At 35.4% G+C, this 24,253-nt stretch overlaps 1 long non-coding RNA gene, 1 other non-coding gene and 1 pseudogene across 2 annotated transcripts; 1 reads left to right on the top strand and 2 right to left on the bottom strand.

Annotated features, from left to right (window-relative positions):
* Positions 1-630: 630 nt before the first annotated feature.
* On the bottom strand, positions 631-3,619 carry LOC107003467. Its single transcript, XR_001454671.2, has 4 exons — positions 3,419-3,619; positions 2,025-2,133; positions 1,105-1,162; positions 631-1,021 (listed from the first exon to the last, which is right to left on the bottom strand). It is a non-coding gene; the product is annotated as an uncharacterized LOC107003467 (long non-coding RNA).
* A 4,433-nt stretch (positions 3,620-8,052) lies between these two features.
* Positions 8,053-13,962, top strand: LOC107003822 (annotated as a pseudogene).
* A 9,921-nt stretch (positions 13,963-23,883) lies between these two features.
* TRNAF-GAA lies at positions 23,884-23,956 on the bottom strand. The gene has a single exon. It is a non-coding gene; the product is annotated as a tRNA-Phe (tRNA).
* Positions 23,957-24,253: the final 297 nt, after the last annotated feature.

Here is a 24,253-nt window from a genome sequence, read left to right as displayed (position 1 = left end):
CTCTTTCCAGCGGCGAAATTGTACTCTCAATTTCTCTCTTCGCTGAAGTCCGGTGAATCTACTCAGTCTCTCTGGCGAAATTCAAAGATCTCTTGTTCTCGTAGAGCCAAATAATCTAAAAAATACATGGAGATTGTTCGAAGCTGCTACTGCTGCTCCTCCTCCTCCTCTTCTCTATGTTATCTTCCATGCTTCCATCATACACCTTTCAAGTAAGTTTCCACTTTGTTGCTTGTACTTTTCAAAAATATCGACAGGCGTGTGTCGATAGGGGTGGACATTTGGTATTTCGGTTCAGTTTCGATTTTTTGGGGTTTTTGGTTCTTGTAAAATGTGTACCGAATATCAAATCGAAATAATTTGGTTCGATTCAGTTTTTATTATTTCGATTCAGTTTTTAGTAATTCGGTTCGGCTTTTTTATTTTATTTTTTCAATGGGTCTGCTTAGTGGTCTTTTTAAAATTTTAAACTTTACAATTTTTTTGTTTGATTTTTCAACTTAATGGGCTAAAAATAGACAATAGTTACATCAAAGAAGTGCATTGTAATTACATCAAAGAAGTGCATTACTACCAAATATCAATATATCAATATGACATTAGGCATTAACACCACAAATTTTAAATTCATAGTGTCACTAAAACACACAATTTTTAATTAACATGTCACTAAAACAAAAGTGCATTGTAGTTAATGTCTTCAAAAATACAACATAATAACAATCTAACAAGTAACAATACAGTCTTCCATGAGAGTTAAGACCACTTTCAAGTTTCAACTTTCTAGAATTCTAGTGCCAACATAATAAACAATAATGAGCAACAAGCAATGTATTTTAAACTTCTTGTCTTCTTCCATGAGATCACTTTCAATTCAAATGTAAACAATAACAAACAAAAATAGTGAGTTTTCTTGACCTTCTTCCATGAGACCACTTTCAACTTTCAAGTGTCACATGTCAACAAAATTACTAATAAAACTTAGTACTGTACGTCTTCTTCATTGTCTTGACTCTTGGACCTTTTAAGATAAAATCAAATGTTATAATACTACTTTTAAGATTAAAAAATGATAGGATTAAATAAATGATGTATTGAACTCACCCCTTGCAAGTCAATCATATATCAACAATGGAAGAGTTTCTTCCACTATTTTCCATCTCTATAAATAAGAAAAACAAACATGTCATACAAGATACAACACAATAAGTATTTTATTTTTTCCAAAAATAAATAAAAATTAAAAATCTTATCAAGTTCAATCTTTTCAAGAAACTCCAAACTTTCTTCAACACAAATAGACTTAGTTTCTTGTCTAAGTCAATCTTGGACACAAATAAGACATTGCACACATTTGGAAGTCAATAACCTTCTAAAGGGATCTAGAATACGACCATCGGTGCTAAATGCACATTCCCATGACACACTCGACATAGGAATAGCCAATACATCTCGAGTCAACTGTGAAATTATAGGAAATCTAGGAAAATTAACTTTCCACCAACTCAAAATATCAAAATCTCCAAATTCAAGCTCTTGGTCTTCAAGAAGATACTTATCCAACTCAGATTTAACACCTAAACTTCCAGAATCTTGATTTTGTTTCTTCAAGAGCAACTTAGTTCTCAAAGAATGTTTGGACACATTTTGAGAAATACCACAAGCAAAAGAATCAGATGAGTCAGATGAAGATGGTTGGCTTTTAGAACATTTTTCATACTTATATATATCACAAAAAAATCCCTTAAGTAGGCCTCTACTTTCGTATTCACTACATTTTCCGTTCTTCCCCAAGTAAATTTTCAAGAGCAAAACTAACATACACAAATTTATTGCGAGGATCCAAAACAGAAGCAATAAAAATCATTTTGTTCATTTTTTCAACAGTACCCCAATATTTCTTGAATTTTTCTTTCATTCCTGAAGTCATTTTACTCAAATCAAGGTCATCACTTGCTATACATAATTTCAAATAAGCATCAAGTTCACATATATCCTCAAAATGAACATTACAAGTAACATACCGTGAACCTGAAACTTTCAAACTGAGCTCATAAAATTTTTCAAGAAACTTTGTGACATTCCTCATATTATCCCAATCTTCATATTGAATTGAACATGCTATACTTCCACCTGCACAAACATCGGTAGCAAGAAAAGAATTAAAATTACCATCATAAAGATCAAACCTCTCAAAAGTCTTCTCAAACTTTTCTTCTGTGTCTAACATCAAATAGGTGGAATTCCACCCAGTAGGAACATCTAAAGACAACATCTTATCACATTCTATATTTTGCATTTCAACACATTTCAAGAAGTTTCTTGTCCTTGAAGAAGATGATCTAACATATTTCACCATTTGTCTCACCAATTTGATAGAAGGACCAATTTCTTTCAAACCATCTTGCACAATTAAATTAAGTATATGAGTCATACATCTCACATGGAGATGATTACCTTCCATCATATTAGTTCCCCACATATCTAATTTTTTGGACAACTCCAAAACTGCCACATTATTTGAAGAGGCATTATCAACCGTAACTGTATAAATATTATCCAACTTCCAATCAAGTAAACAATTACTAATAGACTCAGCCAAATGCTCACCTTTATGACTAGTGATAGGACAAAAATTCAATATTCTTTTATGAAGCACCAAATTCCTATCAATAAAGTGAGCAGTCAAACACATATAATTGATTCTTTGCATTGAAGTCCATGTGTCTATTGTGAGACAGATTCTTGGTTGTATTTCTCTTAAATATTGTTTCAAATTTATTCTCAATTCACCAAAAACTTCATTACAATCCCTTGTTATGGTTCTACGAGAAGGAATATGAAACAAAGGTTGGACTTTACTCATAAACTTCTTAAAACCTTCTTTTTCAACCAAACTAAAAGGTAGTTCATCCAAAATTATCATCTCAACTAAATCTATCCTACATACCTCTTGCTCAAATTTCCAAGTCTTTAAGTTGTTACTTTGAATATTTAACAATTTTTGAATACCAGATGCAACAGTCGGGGGCTTCTACACTTTACACCGGTAAGTCAAATGTTGTTTTAGTCCACTTGTTCCATTTCTGGTTGTATTGGCACCATAGTATTGTTTACAATGTAACACTTTGGTTTAACTAATGCACCAATTTCAAAAATCTTTTCAAAGTGTTGTCAAACAGGAGATCTAGGATTCATTTCTTTTTTTTTGGTTATTTCTGTTCCAATTGACGGATCATTGCTATTCATAGGTGTATTGTTCGTAGATTCAGCCATACTTATTCGACTTTGATCAGCTACACCCATATTTAATTGATTTTGTTCAGCCATTTATATTAAAAACAATTATTTCACAATAAATTCACACTAAGCAAAAATCAGAAAGAAAAAATGAAAGAACAAAGAAGAAAAACAAAACTGATTAGTGGTCAGCTGGTCGCCGATCGCTGGCCGTCTGAACTCGTTGGCCGTCTGAAGACTCTGAACTCGCTGGCGGCTGGCCTCTGAATTCACTGCCCGTCTGAATTCGCTGCCCACTTCTTGAAAGAATGAAGAATGAAGAAAATTGAAAGGAACTTGGAAGAATGAATTGAGGTAGATGAATTATTTTCACTTTTCAGATTAGGGTTTCTATTTTCTATAAAGTAGTATAAAGTAAAAGTATTAAAGTATAAAAGACAAAGTTAAAAAAGTTAAAGTAACTTTTACTTTTCACTTTTCAGATTTTGATTTCTTTTTTTAAAAAAATTATTTAACATAAACAATTAATATAAATATAAATATATAATATTTCGATTTAAATCGAAATACCGAAAAACAAAAAAATACGTATCGAAAGCCGTACCAAAATACCAAAAAATATAAAAATATAAACCAAATACCGAACCGAAAACTGAAATACTGAAACTAAAATATCAAAAAAATTTGATTCAGTTCGGTGTTTCAGTTTTCCAATATTTATGCCCACCCTTATGTATCGATACTCCAAAACTAGTGCATTTTTGGAGTTGATGGATATAAGTAATAGGTCTCTGTTGTGCTAATTACAGCAAATATGAATATATACATGGTCTATTCTCTAATGGTGTCAGTTTTATCGATTCACTGTTTTAAGCCAGTAACTTCATTGGGACAATAAGTCAAAATTGTGTAAATATATAATATAAGCTCCATTATGCTCTTTATTGCTTTAGAAATAGTTTCTTTAGCATTTTACTTGTTTCGTGTTTTCTTATTGGGTTCATTATTAACAGCTTGTTTGGATGATTGTCACTATTTGTATTGTTTCGCTAATTCATCCTTAGGTAACAACTTAAAATCTCATTCTGTTTAACAACTGATTTGGTGTTCTTCAGTTTAAAAAAATAATAACATAGCAGTGTGATCTCACAAGTGGACTCTGGAAAAGCAAGCTTCTTTGCTAATTTATAAGATAAAAAACAAGCTTCTTACTTATGCAACCATCACACTCTTTCCTTGAATTAACAGCTGATTGATTCTGGTTTGCAAAGAAAAAAAATGTTTGACTGGTCATATAGTAATTCTAATGTGGGTATGCTTATCATTCTAAAAAAAATCTGATTATAATGTAGTTCGTTAAATGTGATACCACGTTTTGAACCTTTTTTCACTCACTACATAGGAATGGAAAAGTTGTCATTTGAAGAAATGACAATCTTAGTTTTGTTGGAACAACTAGTGCTACTTTTCGGTTGCACAAACAGGCTGGTAAGAAGAGTATCTACATCTTGTCAGGATCAATAGTGTCATGTCTGTGTTGAGGTCAATATTGACATGTCACAGAGACAAGTAAGAACAATGTGATGTAATTTTTATCTTATGGATCTGTATCATATAACTGCAAGCATTTATCTAAATCATTCTTGTTTGATTGAAGATGTGGCAAGACATCTATCTAACATTGCTTAGATTTTATTTGCGGATATTAATTTGCATTTCTAAGACAATCTCCAACCCGCCTCTATATTACTCTTCATTATATATATTTGGAGAGTAAAATAAAAAATGGACTCTCCAACCACACTTTAATTGTCTCTCTATTCTCCATTTAGAGAGAGGTTGGAGAACTACTAATCACCTCTTTATTTTACTTTGTGGTTATTTTATTATTATTATTATTTTATAATTAACATATTATTTTTCATATAAGTCCATTAATTAAATCTTTAATATACACTATTCTTTTTAAATGTAATATAACGTTTTAAAAAACAGTATTATTTAATATATATTATTTTCATCCGAAATTAAAAATATTTCAACTTTTTTAAATTTTCATAACGTTAATATAATTTGATATTATTAATAATTTTCACTATGAAGAATCCACAAAATTAAAATGATAAGATGAAAATTTCCATTCGAATATACAATGCATAACATAATAATTTAAATACATGGATATATGATAATATTCTTTCAGACTTTTTGGGCCCTGTTTAAGGAAGAAATCACAAATACAATTCAAAATTTTCATTCTAATTAGATTTTTGAGAAGAGATTTAATGTAACCTTTATTGCTTTAATCCCAAAAAAACCTGGAGCATCAGAGTCGAAGGATTTCAGGCCAATCAGCCTGGTGGGGGGAGTCTACAAGATCATTGCTAGATTGTTGGTTGAAATTCTAAAAAAAGTGGTATTGAAATTGATCAACAAACATCAAATGACTTTTATAAAGGGGAGGCAAATCATGGATGCAACACTCATTGCTAGTGAATGCATTGACTCAAGAATGAAAGGAGGAGCCCCTGGTTTAATGTGCAAATTAGATATTCAGAAAGCCTATGACCATGTGAATTGGTCTTTCCTTCTGAATACTCTCAGACAAATGGGATTTGGCAGTAAATAGATAAAGTGGTAGATTGATCCACATAAACTCCGTTCTGGACTCTTTACCAACCTATGTGATGTCCCTATTTCCAATCCCAACGAAGGTGGTGAAAAACTAGATAAACTTAGAAGAAACTTCCTATGGAAAAGCAATAAGGAGGAAAAGGGTTATACCTTAATCAACTGGAAGAATGTTCTTCTTAGTAAAGAAAGAGAGGATTTAGGGATCAGAAATTTGAGGCTATGAAATGAAAGCCTTTTGATTAAATGGCTATGTAGATACACTGAGGAAGATGCAGCACTCTAGAAGGAGGTTATTGTAGCAAAATATGGAGAACAAATCCTTGGTGTACAAAAACCACCTCCGAACCATATGGAGTCGGGGTATGGAGAACAATCAGGAACCTATGGCCACAAATCGAAGGAAACATGTATATTAAGGTGGGTAATGGAAACAAAACTAAATTTTGGAAAGATGGTTGGATAGCTCAAACTTTTCTCAGAGAAATTTTTCCAGATTTGTTTCTAATATGTGAAGACCCTGATGCTAGAGTTAGTAATTGTTGGATAGAACTGGGATGGGACATATCTTTAAGAAGACTACTTAATGACTAGGAGATGGAGAGGATGACAGCGCTACTGGAAAAAATAGCTGGAGTGATTATAACTACAACAGCAACAGACATGATCATGTGGAAACATAGCAAAGATGGAGTCTTCTCAGTCAACAAAGCCTACAAAAGAGGAATAATGGGGATGATAGGGGCCCAAAATATAATTGGAGCTACTTTTGGAAGATGACATTCCTACAAAAGTAAAGTCTTTCACCTGGTTAGTGATAAAGAGGGCATGTTTAACAGAAGAAATTCTACAAAAGAAAGGCAAACAACTGGTTCCTAGGTGTTTTTTGTGCAACTTGACAGGGGAAACAAATAGCCATCTCTTCCTGCATTGTAACTTTACTACTCAAATTTGGAACTTGTTTCTCAACATCACAAGCGTGAACTGGACAATGCCAGAACATACATAAGATTTGTTGAGCTGTTGGATTAGGAGGGGAGGCAGTAAGAGTCAAAAGAGAAGGTGGAAGCTAATACCATCATGTGTATGATGGTCAGTATGGAAAGAAAGAAATGGAAGATGTTTTAAAGATATATCTAATTCCATCCACAAAGTTAAATGGAATTGCGCAGTATCTCTATACTTTTGGTATAAACAGCTTTGTAAAGATGATATAGACCAGATTATAGATTTGATAGGAAATCTGTATTTATTCCTTTTTGGAGGTAGCCAACATACCTTTAATGCTGAAGAATTCAACCTTACCTGTTTCAAAAAAAACATAATTTAAATACAAAATAACGATACAATACATAATATAATAATGTTATCACAACAATTTTGCAAGAAAGTTATGTTCATTAATTTACATATTATATAATATTTTCCTGCAATTTATTTCATTTAGAAATTTAGAATAAAATACAATTTTATATTAAATAAAAATTTAAAAAATATAATTTTATATTACATGAAAATTATATAAAGTGGTTACTTGAAAAAAGAAAGGAAAATATATTATGAAATAAGAAAAAGATCAAGACATGGTGGGAGTCTTTTCCTAGCAATGGAAGCCCTGACTTTGTTTTGATCTCCAAATTGAGGGAATTGAAGTATAAACTAAAGGAGTGGATTAAATCGACTCAATGGAATGTGGGAATTTAGAAACAGTTTGTGCTGGCACAGTTGGCAGATATGGAGGAAATTTAGGAACATAGAATGTCGCAAGGAGAAGAAGTAGTATCTAGAATGATGTTCATAATGAATTTAAAGAAATTGCAAAGAAAGAGGAGATAACTAGGAGATGAAGGTCCAGGATAACATGTCTTAAGGATGGAGATAGAAACACCAATTTTTTTCGCAAAACTGCAAATGCAGACAGAAGGACAAATACAATAGACAGGTTAAAAAGGGGGAAGAGATGAAGGAGGAGCCATAGGAGATCAAAAAGGAAATAGTGGACTTTTATGAGAACTTGTACGCAGAAACAGAGAGGTGGAGACCCCAATTAGAAATGGTGAACTACCCCATAATTAATGCAGAGAATAGGTCCATGTTAGAGGCTCCTTTTGACTACAAGAGATCCTAGAAAGCATTAAGGCAAGTTATGGGGATAAAGCTCGTGGCCCAGATGGTTATTCAATGGCATTTTTCAAGCGATATTGGGATGTCATCAACTCAGATCTGGTTAAAGCTATTCAAAACTTTCATGACCAATGCTTTTTTGAGAAGAAATTGAATGAAACATTTGTATCTTTGATCCCAAAGAAGGTAGATGCTTAGGAACTAAAAGACTTCAGGCCCATTAGTTTTATTGGGGGAGTAAACAAGATCATTGCAAAGCTTCTAGTAGAGAAACTCAAGAGAGTGATACATAGCCTAGTGGATAGACATCAGATGGCTTTTATCAAGGGCGGACAAATTATGGATGTCGCTTTGATAGCTAATGAATGCATAGAGACCAGATAAAGGAGTAATAAGCCAGGAATTGTACGCAAGTTGGACATACAAAAAGCTTATGACTTCTTAAACTGGGAATTTCTTATACTAATATTGAAAAATATGGGTTTGGGTCCAGGTGAATAAGATGGATAAAACATTGTATTGCCACTGTCAGGTTCTCTATACTTATGAAGAGTACCCACTGGCCTTTTCCCTTCCAAGTGAGGACTGAGAGAGGGGGATCCTGTTTCCCCATTTTTATTCATATTATCTATGGATGGAATGAGTAACCTCATTAATAGAGCAAGGGGAAAGGGGTGGATCAAAAGGTTCCAAGCTGGAGAACTTTCTAGTTTGGAGGTAACTCATCTACAATATGCAGATGACACACTGGTATTTTATGGAGCTGAGACAAAACAAATACTGATTTTGAGGGTTATTTTTGTCATTTTGAAGTTGTCTCTGGTCTCCACATTAACTGGGGGAAAATCTTCATCTATCCTATCAATAGTATGCTTAAGACGGAAGTTTTGACCAGAACACTAGGAGACAAGGTTGGAGAGCTTCCAACTACTTACCTGGGTATGCCTTTGGGAGAAAAAATTAAGTCCAAAGGCATATGGAATGGGGTACTGGAGAAATGTGAAAAGAGACTCACCAGCTGGAAGAGTCAGTACTTGTCCTTGGGAAGAAGATTGGCTTCAATTAACAGTGTGATGGATGCATTACCCTCTTATATGATGTTAGTCTTCCATATGCCTACCAGTGTATCTAATAGAATTGATGCTCTTTGAAGAAATTTCTTATGGCAAGTCAGTCAAGATAAGAAAGAGTTTCATCTTGTTAAATGGAAAGAACTGATAGTGAGTAAAAACACAGGAGGCCTAGGCATAAGAAATCTGAGGAAACAAAACTAGAGCCTAATGATGAAGTGGTTTTGGAAGTTTGCAAATGAAGATAACATGCTCTAGATTGAGGTCATCATAGCAAAATATGGCATGAAAGATAAGTCGATGATTAAAATGATAAGTACTCCATATAAATGCAATGTATGGAGGGGAATCAGAAATCTATGGCCAGTGCTATATCACAGAACCAAGGTAGAAGTGGGAGATAGGTCAAAGCCATCCTTCTGGGAGGATAAGTGGAATTGGTTTTTCATTATGAAACAGTTGCATCCTGAATTGTTCACTTTATGCCAACATCAAATGGCCACTGTGGCTACATTGTGGACTAAACAAAGATGGAATTTGTTCTTAAGGAGGAACCTTCGGCATTGGGAGATTGAAAAAGTGGCAAAATTTCAAGATTCAGTAGGCTCTTTCAGCAACCTCTCTAAAAAGAAGGACTTATTAGTTCGGCAGAATGATACCAAAGGTTAATTCTCAGTAAATTCAGTGTAAAACGAACTCAACAAGAATGCTGGACAAGAGATAGAATGTCCATGGAAGATCATCTGGAAACAAAAGTATCCTACAGAGTTAAATGCTTCATGTGGTTATTAACAAAAGAAGCAGTTTTGACTCATGAAAATCTAAAGAAAAGAGGCTATTAGTTGGCTTTGAGATGTACTTTATGTGGAGAACATGCTGAGACAATTAAACTTCTTTTTTAGCATTGTACATGGACAGAACAATTTTGGAGAATGTTCATCTGTCTAAAGAGGATAATATGGGTGAAACCAGGGAGCATTAAAGGAATCCTGAGCAGCTGGAAAAGAGATAGCAATGCTTCTAACAAGGAGAAAATATGGAAACTTGTCCCGGCATGTATTTGGTGGAAAATCTAGAAAGAGCGAAACAACAGGAGTTTTGAAAGTTGGTAGAATAGCTTACAGATGATCAAGATAGACTGCTTAGCTCTAATCTATTTTTGGTATGAACAAGATATATTAACAAGGACAAATGATATCTTTAATATCTTTATAGGTAGCAGTTTAGACTAAGACTATTTTATTTTATAAGTTGTACAACTTTTGAAGGGGAACTACACTTTTATTGTAGTATACCTATGGATATATAGACTAAAGTTACCATTTTCAAAATAATAAGAAAATAAGATTAAAATATAAATAATAATAATAATAATATAATATTGAGGAGAGAGAAAATGATTCTTTTTTTAGTATTGTAAAATAGAGAATTGGGTTTGAGTTGGTTGTCTAAAAAAATAGAGAACTCGAGTGTAAAATAGTGGGCAAGGTTGGGGATGCCCTAAGTCATACAAAGTTCAACTGCAAATGCAAATCAATGGTTGTTATGATTGATAGCAACTCGTATTCTTTCTTGGCTAGGTGACAAAGAAGTATATTTTCTAGAAGTGGTAATAACTAATACAGAACTGTAAACAGCTAAGGAAAAGCATTTTGTATGTTGATTAGGTCTTTTCCCAGACAAACAGGCATGTTTAGTTTCAACAGGATAAAAAACATACCTATCCTACACCCTTGTCTAGGCCTACATGTAGATGATGGCAAGCGTAAATAAACAAGTGAGCTAATTTACTTGATTGTAGCTTGAATTACATCCAGAGAAGTCTTTTTTCGATGTGCTAATTGAGAAAAAAAAACCTTTCACCTGTGAGAGGACATTTAGTGAGTTTAAGTGAATAGGTGGCGTGAGAAATGTAGAAAAAAATATTATTAAATTGTTCTCTACATTATTACACTAAGACCCTTAGACACCACATTAGACTCCTTTTCCAACTAGGGCACTACAATACAATTCTTTCCTAAGTAGGACTTTATATACCATTTATATTCCTATTATTATTCTAAGTAGGATGGTATATATTATTCTTGTTACTATTACTATCGTAACACTCTCCCTCAAGCTCGTGCATACAAATCTTATGTACCTAGCTCGTTACGAATGTAATTAAAATGAGGACCGATGAGGGACTTGGAGAAGATATTTGCAAGTTGATCACTTGACTCACAAATTTTGTAACAATATCTCCCGACTTCCCAAACCAAGCTTGAGAAGAACGTTTCAGACCATAAAGTGACCTACGCAATCGACTAGAAAAAAAAGTGTCAAAATGACACAATAGACCTCCACATGAGGTGTTTAAAATGAACAAAGCTTAGTTAAGGGGTCTAAGTGAAAAATTGGTATTAACTTTAGGTCACCGATGGGTTTGACCTAAATTAAATATAAAAAAGTAGTCATCGGAAGGATGGCACGGTGCTACACAAATTAAATATGAAAATTAGTCACCCGAAAAGATGGCACGGTGATACAAAAAAGTAAATAGTCACTGGAATGATGGAACAATACTACAAATATTAGATATGAGAGAGTAGTCGCTGGAAGGATGGCACAGTTCTACAAAAATTAAACATGAAAAAATAGTCATTGAAAAGATGACACGGTGCTACAAAAATCTAATATAAAAAAATAGTCACCGATAAGACGGCATAGTGCTACACAAATTAGGTACATGAAAGTAGTCACTAGAATGATGACACGGTAATATACAAATCAGATATGTAAAAGTAGTCGCTGAAAAATTGGTACGATGCTTACACAAACATTGGCTGGTATGGGGTTGACACAAACATTGGCTGGTATGTTACTTTGTCACAGAAGAATTTTTGCATGATAGAGAATAAATATGCTTATACTCGGAATTCTATGATATTGTCTTATGTTCATAATGGCCATTTCCGTGAGTCCCTGAATTGTTTTAACGAAATGTTGTCCACAACTGATGTTAAGCCTGACTTCTACACTTTTCCCCTAGTGTTGAAAGCTTGTAATAGTATAATTGATGGTGTAAGGGTACACAGCTGGGCTTCTAAACTTGGGTTAGAGTGGAATGTGTTTGTAGTTGCCTCCTTGGTGCATATATATTATCGTTTCCAATCTTCTGGTATTGTCTTTAGAATTTTAAGGGACATGCATTATCGAGATATGGGTTGTTGGAATGCTATGATATTTGGGTTTTGTCAGAATGGAAATGCTACAGGGGTATTGAGCTTGTTAGATTAGATGAGATTAGAGGGTATAAAAATGGATACAGTGACTATTGCAGTAGTCCTTCCTACATGTGCACAGCTTCTTTATATTGTGCATGGAATGTCAATTCACTTGTATGTTGTAAAGCTTGGCCTAGATTAGATGTCATTGTGTCGAATGCTTCTAATAAACGTGTATGCTAGATTTGGTGAGCTAACACATGCACAAAAAGTATTTGATGGTATAATGGTAGTAAGAGATTTAGTATCATGAAACTCTTTAATGCTGCATATGAGCAGAATATTGTTCTCGAAAAACTACTGAAGTACTTTCAAGATATGATGATAAAGGGGATTTAGCCTGACTTGTTGACATTGGTGAGCTTAGCTTCTAGTATAGCTCAAACCAAAAGTTTTCATTTTTGCAGATCGGTTCATGGATTTGTATTAAGGAGATCTTGGATTCAGGTAGATGTTATTATGGGCAATGTTTTTGTGGATATGTACGCGAAGTTGGGTCTCATTCATTGTAGTCGTAAGGTTTTTGACGAGATTCCTATTAAGGATGTAGTGTCATGGAACTCAATAATCACACGTTATGCTCAAGTAAGGCTATTGAAATTTACAACATGATAAAAGAGTGTGATGACGTAGAACCAAACCAAGGAACTTGGGTGAGAATTTTTCCTGCTTATACTCATCTAGGGGAATTGCTAGAAGGAACAAGGACTAATGGGCATGTTTTCAAAGTAGCTCTTAATTTGGACATCTTTGTTAGTACGTCCCTCATTGACCTTTATGGAAAATGTGAAAAACTGGATGAATTCATGTTATTATTTTATTAGGTGCCTTGAAGGAGTTCAGTCCCTTGGAATGCGTAATATCTGTCATGGTATTCATGGAAATGGTAGGGTTTCTCTGAAACTGTTTAATGATTTGTTGAATGCAGGTATTAAAATAGATCATGTAACATTTTTATCTCTATTGGCTGCTTGTAGCCATTCAGGCTTAGTTGATGAGGGTAAAACGTACTTTTATATGATGGAGCAAGAGTTTGGCATTAAACCTGGTCTAAAGCACTATGGCTGCATGGTTGATCTGCTTGCCACGGCTGGGGGCCTAAACACGGCATACCAATTTATAAAAAATGTCTTTGCAATCGGATGCTTCAGTTTGGGGTGCTCTTCTTGGTGCATGTAGAGTACATGGAAATATTGAGTTGGGTAAATTGGCTTCAAATAATTTGTTTGAAGTTGATCCAGAGAAAATTGGATAATATGTAGTGTTGTCCAACATCTATGCTAATTATGGGAGCTGGGAGGGGGTGAATGAAGTGAGATCATTGGCTAGAGACAAGGGGTTGAAGAAGACTCCAGGATGGAGCTCAATTGACCTAAACAATAAGATTGAAGTATTTTATACAGGAAATAAGTCTCATCGACTTTTGCTTATGGAATTCTTAACACTCCTCCAAAAAGTCCTTTACGGATCTATAAAAATTTACGGGTTTGTGGCGAATGCCACAATGAAACTAGAATAATTTCTTTTCTAAGATTACAAAGAGAGAGATTATTGTAAGGGACTCCAATCACTTTCATCACTTCAAGAATGGTGTTTGTTCATGTGGATCCACTGGTAACATACGCACATAATTCTGCAAAGAAATGTAAAACTTTTAAGGTTGGCATCATCATTTTTAAATTACAGGAGTTGAGAAGTTCTATTTGTAAATTTTACTCCAAACTGAAACAATGACCACTTCGAAACAAAATTTGCAATATCTCTCTTCATACCACACCACCAATAGGGCTGGGTTAGGTCATGATACATCTTTGCTGCACTTCGATGGATGGAATATGGGGAACCATCCTCAAGAATCAATTGAACCAATTCGCCTACTTGGGCATACAAGTCATACCTCCAATCTGCAAGACACCGTAGGAATCAAAGGACAACCTCCTAGGCTCACTCTCCCATCACCTTGCCTCGAATGAGACATAGTTTCTCATCATCGAACTATTTCTCACGAATCTACTCAACTAAAAAAGAACGAGTTTTAATAAAAGCAACCAAACCACCCTTGTCCTTGGAAATCTGCAACCGTGAGCTAATCTCTGGACATCTCTAGCCAATGGCCTCTCCTCCACATTAATAGCGGCAAGACTTCCTATGCTAAAAGTCTTCTTACTCAAAACAATGACCACCATATAGGCCTTCCTTAGATAATACAAAAGTAATATCATAGTCCTTCAGTAGCTCTACTTTTATATATACTGAAGAATCCGATGATCCGTGAAAACCTCACAATAAACTCCATAGAGATAGTGTCGCCACAACTTAAGCATAAACACTACAACTGCCAATTCTAAATCATGGTTAGGGTAGTTTCTCTCATGAGTTTTCAACTATCTAGAATCATAGACAATTACCATATCCTTTTTCATTAGAACATCACCTAACCCGAGTCCAACATCACAATAAATAGTGAAATGCCTTGGGTAAGCCAACACAGGAGCTGACGTCAACAAAGTCTTGAGCTTTTGAAAGCTCTCTTCACACTTGCAAAGCCACTAAAAACTCACAATCTGACAAGTCAACCTTTTCAAGGGAGATGCATTAGTAGAGAAGCTCCACACAAATCATCAGTAATAGCGCAAGTCCCACAAAAATCCAAATCTCAACAATCGATGTGGGTCTGGTCCAACCCTTCACTGCCTCGATCTTGGCTGGATCCACCCGAATACCCTTCTTGGATACAACGTGTCCCAAAAATTCAATAGAATCAAAGCCAAAACTCACACTTCGAGAACTTGGCATAAAAATTTTCTTCCCTCAATATCTGAAGTACAATTCTCAAATGTCGAACTTGGTCTTCCTCAGTCTTAGAGTACACAAATATGGCATCAATGAACACTATCACACGCGAATACAAATAAGGACAGACACTCTGTTCATCAACTAAATGAATATTGTAGGGGCGTTAGTTAAACTGATAGACATCACAAGAAACTCATAGTGACCACAACGAGTCTTGAAGGCTATCTTAGGGATATATTAATGGTAACTGGATCTCAAATCACTATTAGAAAACAGAGATGTATTTTGAAGCTGATCAAACAAATCATCAATATGACGAGGAGCATACTTGTTCTTCACTATCACTTTGTTCAACTGTTGATAATTAATACACATGCTCATGGATCCATCCTTCTTCCTAACAAACAACACACGAGCACCCCACGGAGAAACACTAGGGAAAATAAACCCCTTACTCAACAAATCCTGCAACAGATCCCTCAATTCCTTCAATTCGGCTTAAGGCACAGAATATGGAGCAATAGAGATGGGCATGGTTCCCAACTCCAAGTCAATAGAAAAATTGATATCCCTATCCGGGGAACACTTGGAAGATCAGTAGGAATCACATTTACAAACTCTCAAACCACGGGCACAGAATTCATGGGAGGTGGCTTAACACTAGTATCTTGAGTGAATGTCAAGTAGGACAAACACCCTTTATCAACCAATATATGAGCTCTAAGGAAGTAGTGATCTTGGTAGGGTAAGAACTACTAACACCCGTCCACTCAACTTTTGGACACCCGGCACACTAAGGTCACTGACTTAGTATAACAATCATGAATAACATAATGAAGAGCAAGCCAATTTATACCTAAGATATTATCAAAGTCTATCATCCCCAAAATGATTAGTTCTACCCAAATATCATATCAAGCCAAAGAAACAAGACATGATGATATACTTGATCCACTATTAAGGATTCACCCACTAGTATATAAACATGCATGCAATCAGACATCATATCAAATTCAGCAGCAAAATAGGTAGTCACATGTGAGAAAGTAGATCATGGATCAAATAATACAGACACAGGTCAATAGAAAACTGGGATGATACTTGTCATCACAACATCAGAAGTCTCAAGCCTTCCTCAAAAAGCATAGCATTGGCCATCTGGCCACCTGCATCTTGAATAGAACCTCTTGCCACCGTACGGAGCTGAAGTACCTTTACCAGAAGTCCTGCAACCTCTCCTGTCCTGAGCTCTACCTTGACGATTGGCCGAAGGCGCTGGACCCCTAGCTGGAGCAACTGAAAGAGAACGCTCAGGTCGTGAATGAGTTTGAAGACAACACCGTCCTGGATCGCCACAAGTATAGAAAGATATTGGCACATATATCTACTGTTGTGAATCAGAAGAACTATCCATGACCACCTCGGCCAGAATCATAAGATCCTCGGGCTCGATTCCCACTCTTGGATACTGGCATAAAAGCATGAACTGACCCATGATGTTGAAAGGAGCCACTACCTCTATGTCAACCTCTACCTCTAGATGTGATACAAAAAAACTTATAAATAGAATGAGCCTCTTGGGCTCCCCAAACTCCTTTAATACCATCAACTCCGCCTCCTTAGAGGTGCTCACAATGGATCGGAAAGAAGACCCCTCCCTAACTGCCTTTAACACATAAGACTTGATGGAGAAAGTCAAACCTCTCACAAACCGGTGAAATCTCACTGCCTCATCTAGAATAATAGTCAAATCATGCCTAGAAATCTCTCATAAATGAACCTCGTACTCGGACATGGACAAACTGCCCTTAACCAAGCTCTTAAATATAAAATGTCTCTCCTCCCCAACGCTCCAAGGAATGAAGTGGTCCTTGAAAGCACTGTAAAACACATCCTACTCTACCGAAGGAGACCTATGTCACGACCCGGATTCTGGAATCCGAATAACAACTGGCGTCGTTGACCTCTCAGAGGTCGCAGACAAGCCTCTTCTTGCATTCATCACATTAATCTAGTTAAATTTGCGCAAAATTTAAAAGTTTTTAAACGTATGAAGTATACATAGACTTCATATAATTATTAACTAGTTATACAACATACTAAGCTCAAAATAAAGAAACAACCATCTAACATAAGGATCAAATCGAAACCAAGAATTAATATGACATAATAGTTTGCCAAACACGACCTTATTACAAAGCTTCGAAATGAAAGTATGAAAGAAACTCTAGGGACAACATCCACTAGCTATGTCTAAAACTAAAGCTATACTAGAACTGTAGCATCCTCGAAATTGAGAGGACCTACCAAATGGGCTGGAGAACATTGATGTCCAAACCACTGCAAGAGTCTTCAATCTGTCCTCTGACCTGCACCTATAAAATAGTAAATTTGTATAGGGTTAGTAAACTACTTGTACTAAGTATGGGTGTATGCACACATACACATAAGGCTATGCATGATCAAGGAAAGTTCTTCCTAAACAACATGCCATTTCTAAAAAGTGTAGTCACTAAACTTTCCTAAATCGTTAGTTGTGAATTGTTGTATGAATATGATGTATTTTAATGCATTCAAATCACACAACTCATTTTCTATGTGATTACAAGACGTTAGAATCATCAATATAATTTTAGAACAACTCGGGTGAAGATTTTAAAATTTGATGTTGCCCAACCCGAAGCTCCTAATTTGACACTTAGTTTATTTTTCAATCTTTTTCTTCTTCTTGTTGTGTAGTTCAATAATTCCTTTAGTTCTATGTTTTACTTACAAGTGCAATGATTCATTGTAGTCCCATACCCACAATGAATCAAGTAAGTAATCCAAGAACTAAGGAATGATTTCACAATCCTTACAATGAGTCATTCATTACTCTATGTATCCATTAACATTTCATAAGCCAATCTGTATTGGCTATGTCATCTGTTTCACTACTTTCATGTTAGGGAAGTTATGAGGTTTTTAGTTGTCATTATGTGTCTACTTTCCTTTATTGGCATCATTTAAGAAGTCATTATAAGCCAATCTTATTTGGCCTTGCCCTTTATTTGCTGAAACTTCATAAGTATTGATATTGGCGATTGACATTCTTAAGCTCTTCTTCATAGCTCATATTGAACATACATTTCATCATCATTCTTTCTTGCTTACATAGAGACATCTTTAGAAGTAAGATCATACGAGCTATCATGAAATCCAGTGTCTTCCCCACACCAAAAAGATGTGATTCACCGATTAAAATGAATCTAGATCATGTGATCTACTAATGAAATCCAGTGTCTGCCGCACATCGAAAAGGGGTGATTCCCGGCTAAGGCGAATCCATCTCAGGTGTTCACTACACACCGAAAAGGAGTGTCTCACGGCTATAGTGAACCATGAACATGTTTTGAGCATTAACCGACATAGATTATGTGAGCTAGTAATGAAATCCAGTGTCTACCCCACACCAAAAGGAGGTGATCTCACCGGCCAAGGTGAAATTGAAACATACCTAGCTCTCTTAGGTGGAAACCACAGGCTAGTTCCAATGTTGTCTAGACATAGTTCGAAGACTAGGGACTTAAGGAGACTACTTATCCACCTCGTTGGTAGCCTCGTGTCATGAGACTTACACGTGCAAGCACATGCTCGTAACTAATCTATCGGTGCTTTGCTAAATTTCATTTTCTTCTTTTCTTCTAGAGTTGACTCAAACATTATGGAAGCTTGCTTCTAGACTGAGATTTACTTACTCAATTGATGACTTGTCATCCTTTTCTTTACATTGATAAATATGAATTGTCCTTACATAATATCGTTGGTGTTAATGAGACTTGTCTCAAACGTTCTAACACCTTCATTCGTAAGTATTTATAACATAGTAGCTTAGGTGTAAGTGAGGCTTGTCTCACTTCTTTTAACACCTCATTCTAATCACTTTATTAACTTAGACATATTTAGTTATGTTATTAATCAACTTACTTGCTTACTTTCGTTTAGTAGCTTCATAACATTGTTTATGGACGATGAGCATTTCATTCAATGAATTACATAAGTTCATAGTTCATTCTTTTAGAGCATGTTGTTGTCCCAATGAATGGCATGCCCTTGAATATGGATTCATTGAATTACATTAGAAGTACTGGTGATGTCATTTCCTTATTTTGGCTACATATGATTGGAATATGATTTAGTATTGGCTAAACAATTTTGGGAAGGATTACATAACCATCTTTGTTGGCATAGGCCCATTTTACATTCGTTCATGTTTAGTTTGGTATGTATGAACCATTAGCCAATCTTTTAATAATTTAACATAATATTATAGTCATTTGCATGCATCCTTTTTGACAAGGTACTTTTAGCCATTTCATTGGCATAAGATAGGCATTTCATTCAACTTTCGTTTCATGGAGATATTTCAAGCCATTTTTAGTTCATGACTTTAGGAATCACGTTTTTAAGCATCATATTAAAATTTGATGAATTTAGCATCTTCATAACGTCACAATAACAGCAAGTCAACATTTGAATAAACACATCAACACTTAAACATATACGGGCGTAACTAACATATATTTGATTCTTATTTCATGTTTTAATGATTTAACTTAATATGACCACAATTTCATAGGTTATTCGTTATTCATAATTTAAGAACGGTAAACGTTAAGATTAGCCAGCACCACATACCAACAACATGATCACTAACCTATTCAATATTTGAATCATAACAAGGATACTAGGGAAGGGAAGTTCGACGAGAACAACGGGAACAACCCTAGTTTTCAAGATCTTATGAAATGTTTGAAAGAAATTACTCTTGGAGAAAGAATTTCAGGACAGAAACCCATACCTTATGTAGAACTTAACCTACTAAGACCACCTTGAACGAAACCTTGAAATCGCCCTAGAGAAATTGAAAAACTTTCTGCCTTTTTCTTTCGTTCGTTGTTTTCTGATTTGCGTTGGGAAACTCTTAGTGTTTGAACGTGAGTCTAAGTCTTAGGAACTGATCTTGAATAATTCAACTAAGGTTTAACAAGTTAATTAAATAATTTAATTAACTAATTTTCTAAAAAGCCCCTCCTAGATTGACTAGAAATAGGAAAACACAACACTTAGTCAAATCTGAAAATTTTCCTAAGAATTTCGTTTTACCCTTTAAATTAATTAATTAAATGGATAATTTAATTAATTAGGGGACCTAGGGTAATTTCTAAAGTACCCCTAAATCATTGAAATCATAATTAACCTTTTTAACCATCCTAGGTTAAGTATTAGGATGTTACTTGAGTTGTACTAGGTTAGTGTAAGAATTTCGGTTTGACCCCTTTAATTTAATTAATTAAATGGCTAATTTAATTAATTAAGTGACCTAGGATAATTACTGAAGTACCCTTAAGTCGTTATAACCATAACTAATCCTTTGGACCATCCTAGGTTAGGTACTAGGTTGTCTCTTTAACTAGTTACTAGGTTAGTGCCACCCGGTTAAGTCTTAGGTCGTCGGGTGCACTAGATAATGTATTTTTGTTTGTACTAGGTTAGTTAGTTATTTAGGTCAGTAGGTTAGGGTCTAGAAATAGTTATAGACTAGTCCCCACATGGGTGAACCCATGTGCATGTCTTGCCCCCTAACCCTAACCAAATTCGGTTAGGGTGGTCCCCCTTTGGCCGATTCTCTCTTGTCTTGCCTATATGCTTGCACATGAGTTGGTTGTACATTCCTAACTAACTATTCTTGATGTACTATTGGCAATATTTATTTATTTTCCCAAGGACCCTCACTATGTCCTTGGGCACTGCTTAATTTACAAGATCATTTTAAATGGTCATGTGCTATGGTACTAGGCTTGACACTTGGATGCCTAGTACATAGTGCATTGGGTTGACAACTCATCATTTTTATTAGCTTAGGGTCTTCATTGCAAGTACATTTCTTAAACAAGCTCATTAATACTTAGAAAAATTGGCTAACACCTTTTAAGCCAATATTTTCTAGTATGCCCAATATTTTGCTTATTTGGTTATTATATAGAAATTGGCTAACAGCCTTAGCCAATTTTCTATACTATGCCCAATATTTCTCAATATTGGGCATTGGAATGCCTATGTATCCCCAATACGCATTCTTAAAGACCTATTGGGCTCTTCACTAGACATGTAATTTTCTGGAATGTTACAACCCAACTAGTCTTGACCTCACAAAAGTCGTCCACCACTCTCTCAAGCGACCACGAAGCTGAAGTGCAACAAATCGAACACTACAATCATCCACCATACCCACCACCTTAAGTATCTTATGTCATAAGGTCAAGAACTTATGACCATCCTCGCTTTTATCACCTTGAGACTGAGGTAATTTCATCTTCTAAAACTTCTAATAGCACTGATGATATGTCATTGTCCAAATAACCTTAGAAGCAATGTGTGTATTAACAGCCGGTGTGAGAACTAGCTGTGGCTAGCCCACCTGAAAATGAGCACCTAGAGTCTGCTAATGACCTAGGGTCTGCACCCTCGGAGAAAGGTTCTCTAACACACCAAGCATCTTCAAATAAGTCTTTTGAAACAATGAAGCTCCAAACTCGGGAATCAATAGAATCAATTATAACAAGTCACACACTCATACTCCGGAAATACTGAAACAAAGAAATTCCACGATCAAACTACCAAGAGAAAATACAAATGACTATAAATCGGAGCTCTAAATGATTCTTTTTGGACTCAAAAGAACGGACTTTGTGGTCCTTATAGATCTAATTCATTTGAAATCTCATCAAATAAAATAGAAGAATTATAAATCTCCAAAATAATTGATAAAAATACCGCAAATAAGGCAATTACGACACCCATCAAAGGGGTAGTTCCCCACCCACGAGCTACTTTACCATATTCCGAATTCACTTTATTCTTTTTCTTTCTGAAGTTTTGCTGTAAAGAGTCCTCTACGAACACATTTAACTCCATTCCATTGAGTCTTTACACCTATCCTTTTTTTCTGAACCTTTATTTGTTTTCAGAAAACAGGATTTGGCTCGGGATCGCCCATTTTTGTTAATTCTAGGTTTCTCTGAATTTGAAAGTGATCACTTAGTAAGTTTCCATACCAAGGCTCAATCCAATTAAGTTTGTAGCATCATTAAACTAGGGATTCCTTGCTCAATGATGTTCATTTCTATGTGTATCATAGATAACAAATTGTGAGAAGAGAAAGTCATTTCATTTTTTATTTCAAAAATTTCTTATAATTTAATCCATAATAATTTTTGCATTGAACCGACAAATGCTTGTATTTTTGAGTTACCTCGAGATCGTTAGAACTTTCTCTTATAATTAAATCATTTCCCTTTGTGCGAGTTCGTCTAGTGGAACCCTCATTTTCACTACTATTTAGACTTTGACCACTACAAATGGGCTTAAACACGCGTGAAGATATCTATAATATCTCTCTTTCTTCTCTTTTATTGTTTTATTGTCGGTTAAACTTTACTGCGGTGACGATACTGTAGAGGAGGTCCTGCGGAAAAATAGCTCGATGCCAGGATGATAAAAAGCTTAACACCTCTCATTCTTATTACTTTTTCAATATGAAAATGAAAAAAAATGAAAAAGAAAAAGGCCGTCTTATTCAAAAACCCAATTGTGACATCCCTTCTCTCCCACTTCACACCTCGGAACCCAGTGTGGCCTTCTTCCCCCAATTCTTCTCATTCTACCAACGAATTCTCTATAATAATTTGTAAATCTAGATTGGCTGATTGTTGTAGGATAGCACCTGCGCCAGTAGAGTTTTCATTTGCGAAATGTATCGAAATCCTGGGTAGTAAAAAAAAGTGGGATGCTATATTTCCAAGATTGGATTTCATATTTGAATAAACCTCGTAGCAATAACAAGAATATTTCTAGTAGAACATCTTTCACAATCCCTGGAGAAATGGTTCACTAATAGACCGAGGGATAAGTCATTCGACTCATTCACATCGAGATCATGAATGTTTGGAATCCATATTATGCAAGGAGACATTGTTTTTACTAATTCAAATTGAAGGGTGATTAAAATCGGTCTATTTTCGGCATCATATCCACAGTTAGACCATTCATCCTAGTTAGCCGTTCCAGCTCTGTATCAAGGTCAGGATCGATATCGTCACTAGCATCAAGATTGTCACTATCATCAATATCGTCACTATCATCAATATTGAACCCAAATCTGTGATTTGAGATTTTATCTTTGAATTGAATATTCTATTAAATAGAAGTAATTCACCATCATTTGGTTAGGATCAATCTAAATCAACCCATCATATTATAAATATGATTCAACATGCAAACTATTAAACAACTTATTAGAAATACAAGACATCCAATCAGAAATGTCACGAAATCCCCCGCTCTTTAGGGGTGGCCTCTATGGTAGAATCAGTCGGGGGACCTGAGAGGCGGTGGTTTACCCTGCGGTGGATGTCAGCAGTTCAAGTCCGCTTATCTCCAACTCGTGAACTTAGTCGATACAAAGCTTTATAATAGCACCCAATTTTTTCGATTCGGCGGTTCAATATATGATTCATCATTCTTTTTATTTGATTTTTGATTTTACTTGTTCTATCACTCAAATCCTTCATTTTTGTTTCCATCAGTGAAGAATTTGGGCCTTTCTATACAATCAAATAAAAGCCCCAAAGGCGCCATATTCTAGGAGCCCAAACTATGTGATTGAATAAATCCTCATGCGGGTCAAGGGCTCCTTTTCCCTCCCCTTCTTCAAATGCCAAGAACCAGATTCGAACTGGTGACACGAGGATTTTCAGTCCTCTGCTCTACCAACTGAGCTATCCCGACTATTCCCAATCTTGATTGGAACTGGTGTCACGGGGATTTACAGTCCTCGACTAAGCTTGGGCTTCTCTTGCTGACATAAAAATATCTCTTCCATATCTTCGTGTATAACCCAGAAGGGTTTGCCTGTTTTTTCTACATAAAACCTTCTGAGGGTTTCACGTAGTTTCGCCAGGTCCTGCGGAAAAATAGCTCGACGCCAGGATGATAAAAAGCTTAACACCACTCATTCTGTTTTTCTAATTTCTTTTTTCGCCGAGTGTGAAAGATTACCTTTTGATTTACCAGAAGAGCTTACTC

The sequence above is a fragment of the Solanum pennellii genome, chromosome 11, assembly GCF_001406875.1.
Source record: "Solanum pennellii chromosome 11, SPENNV200".
NCBI classification, from domain to species: domain Eukaryota; kingdom Viridiplantae; phylum Streptophyta; class Magnoliopsida; order Solanales; family Solanaceae; genus Solanum; species Solanum pennellii.
Note: the sequence above shows the minus strand (reverse complement) of the source record. Positions and strands in the feature narration are given on the sequence as shown.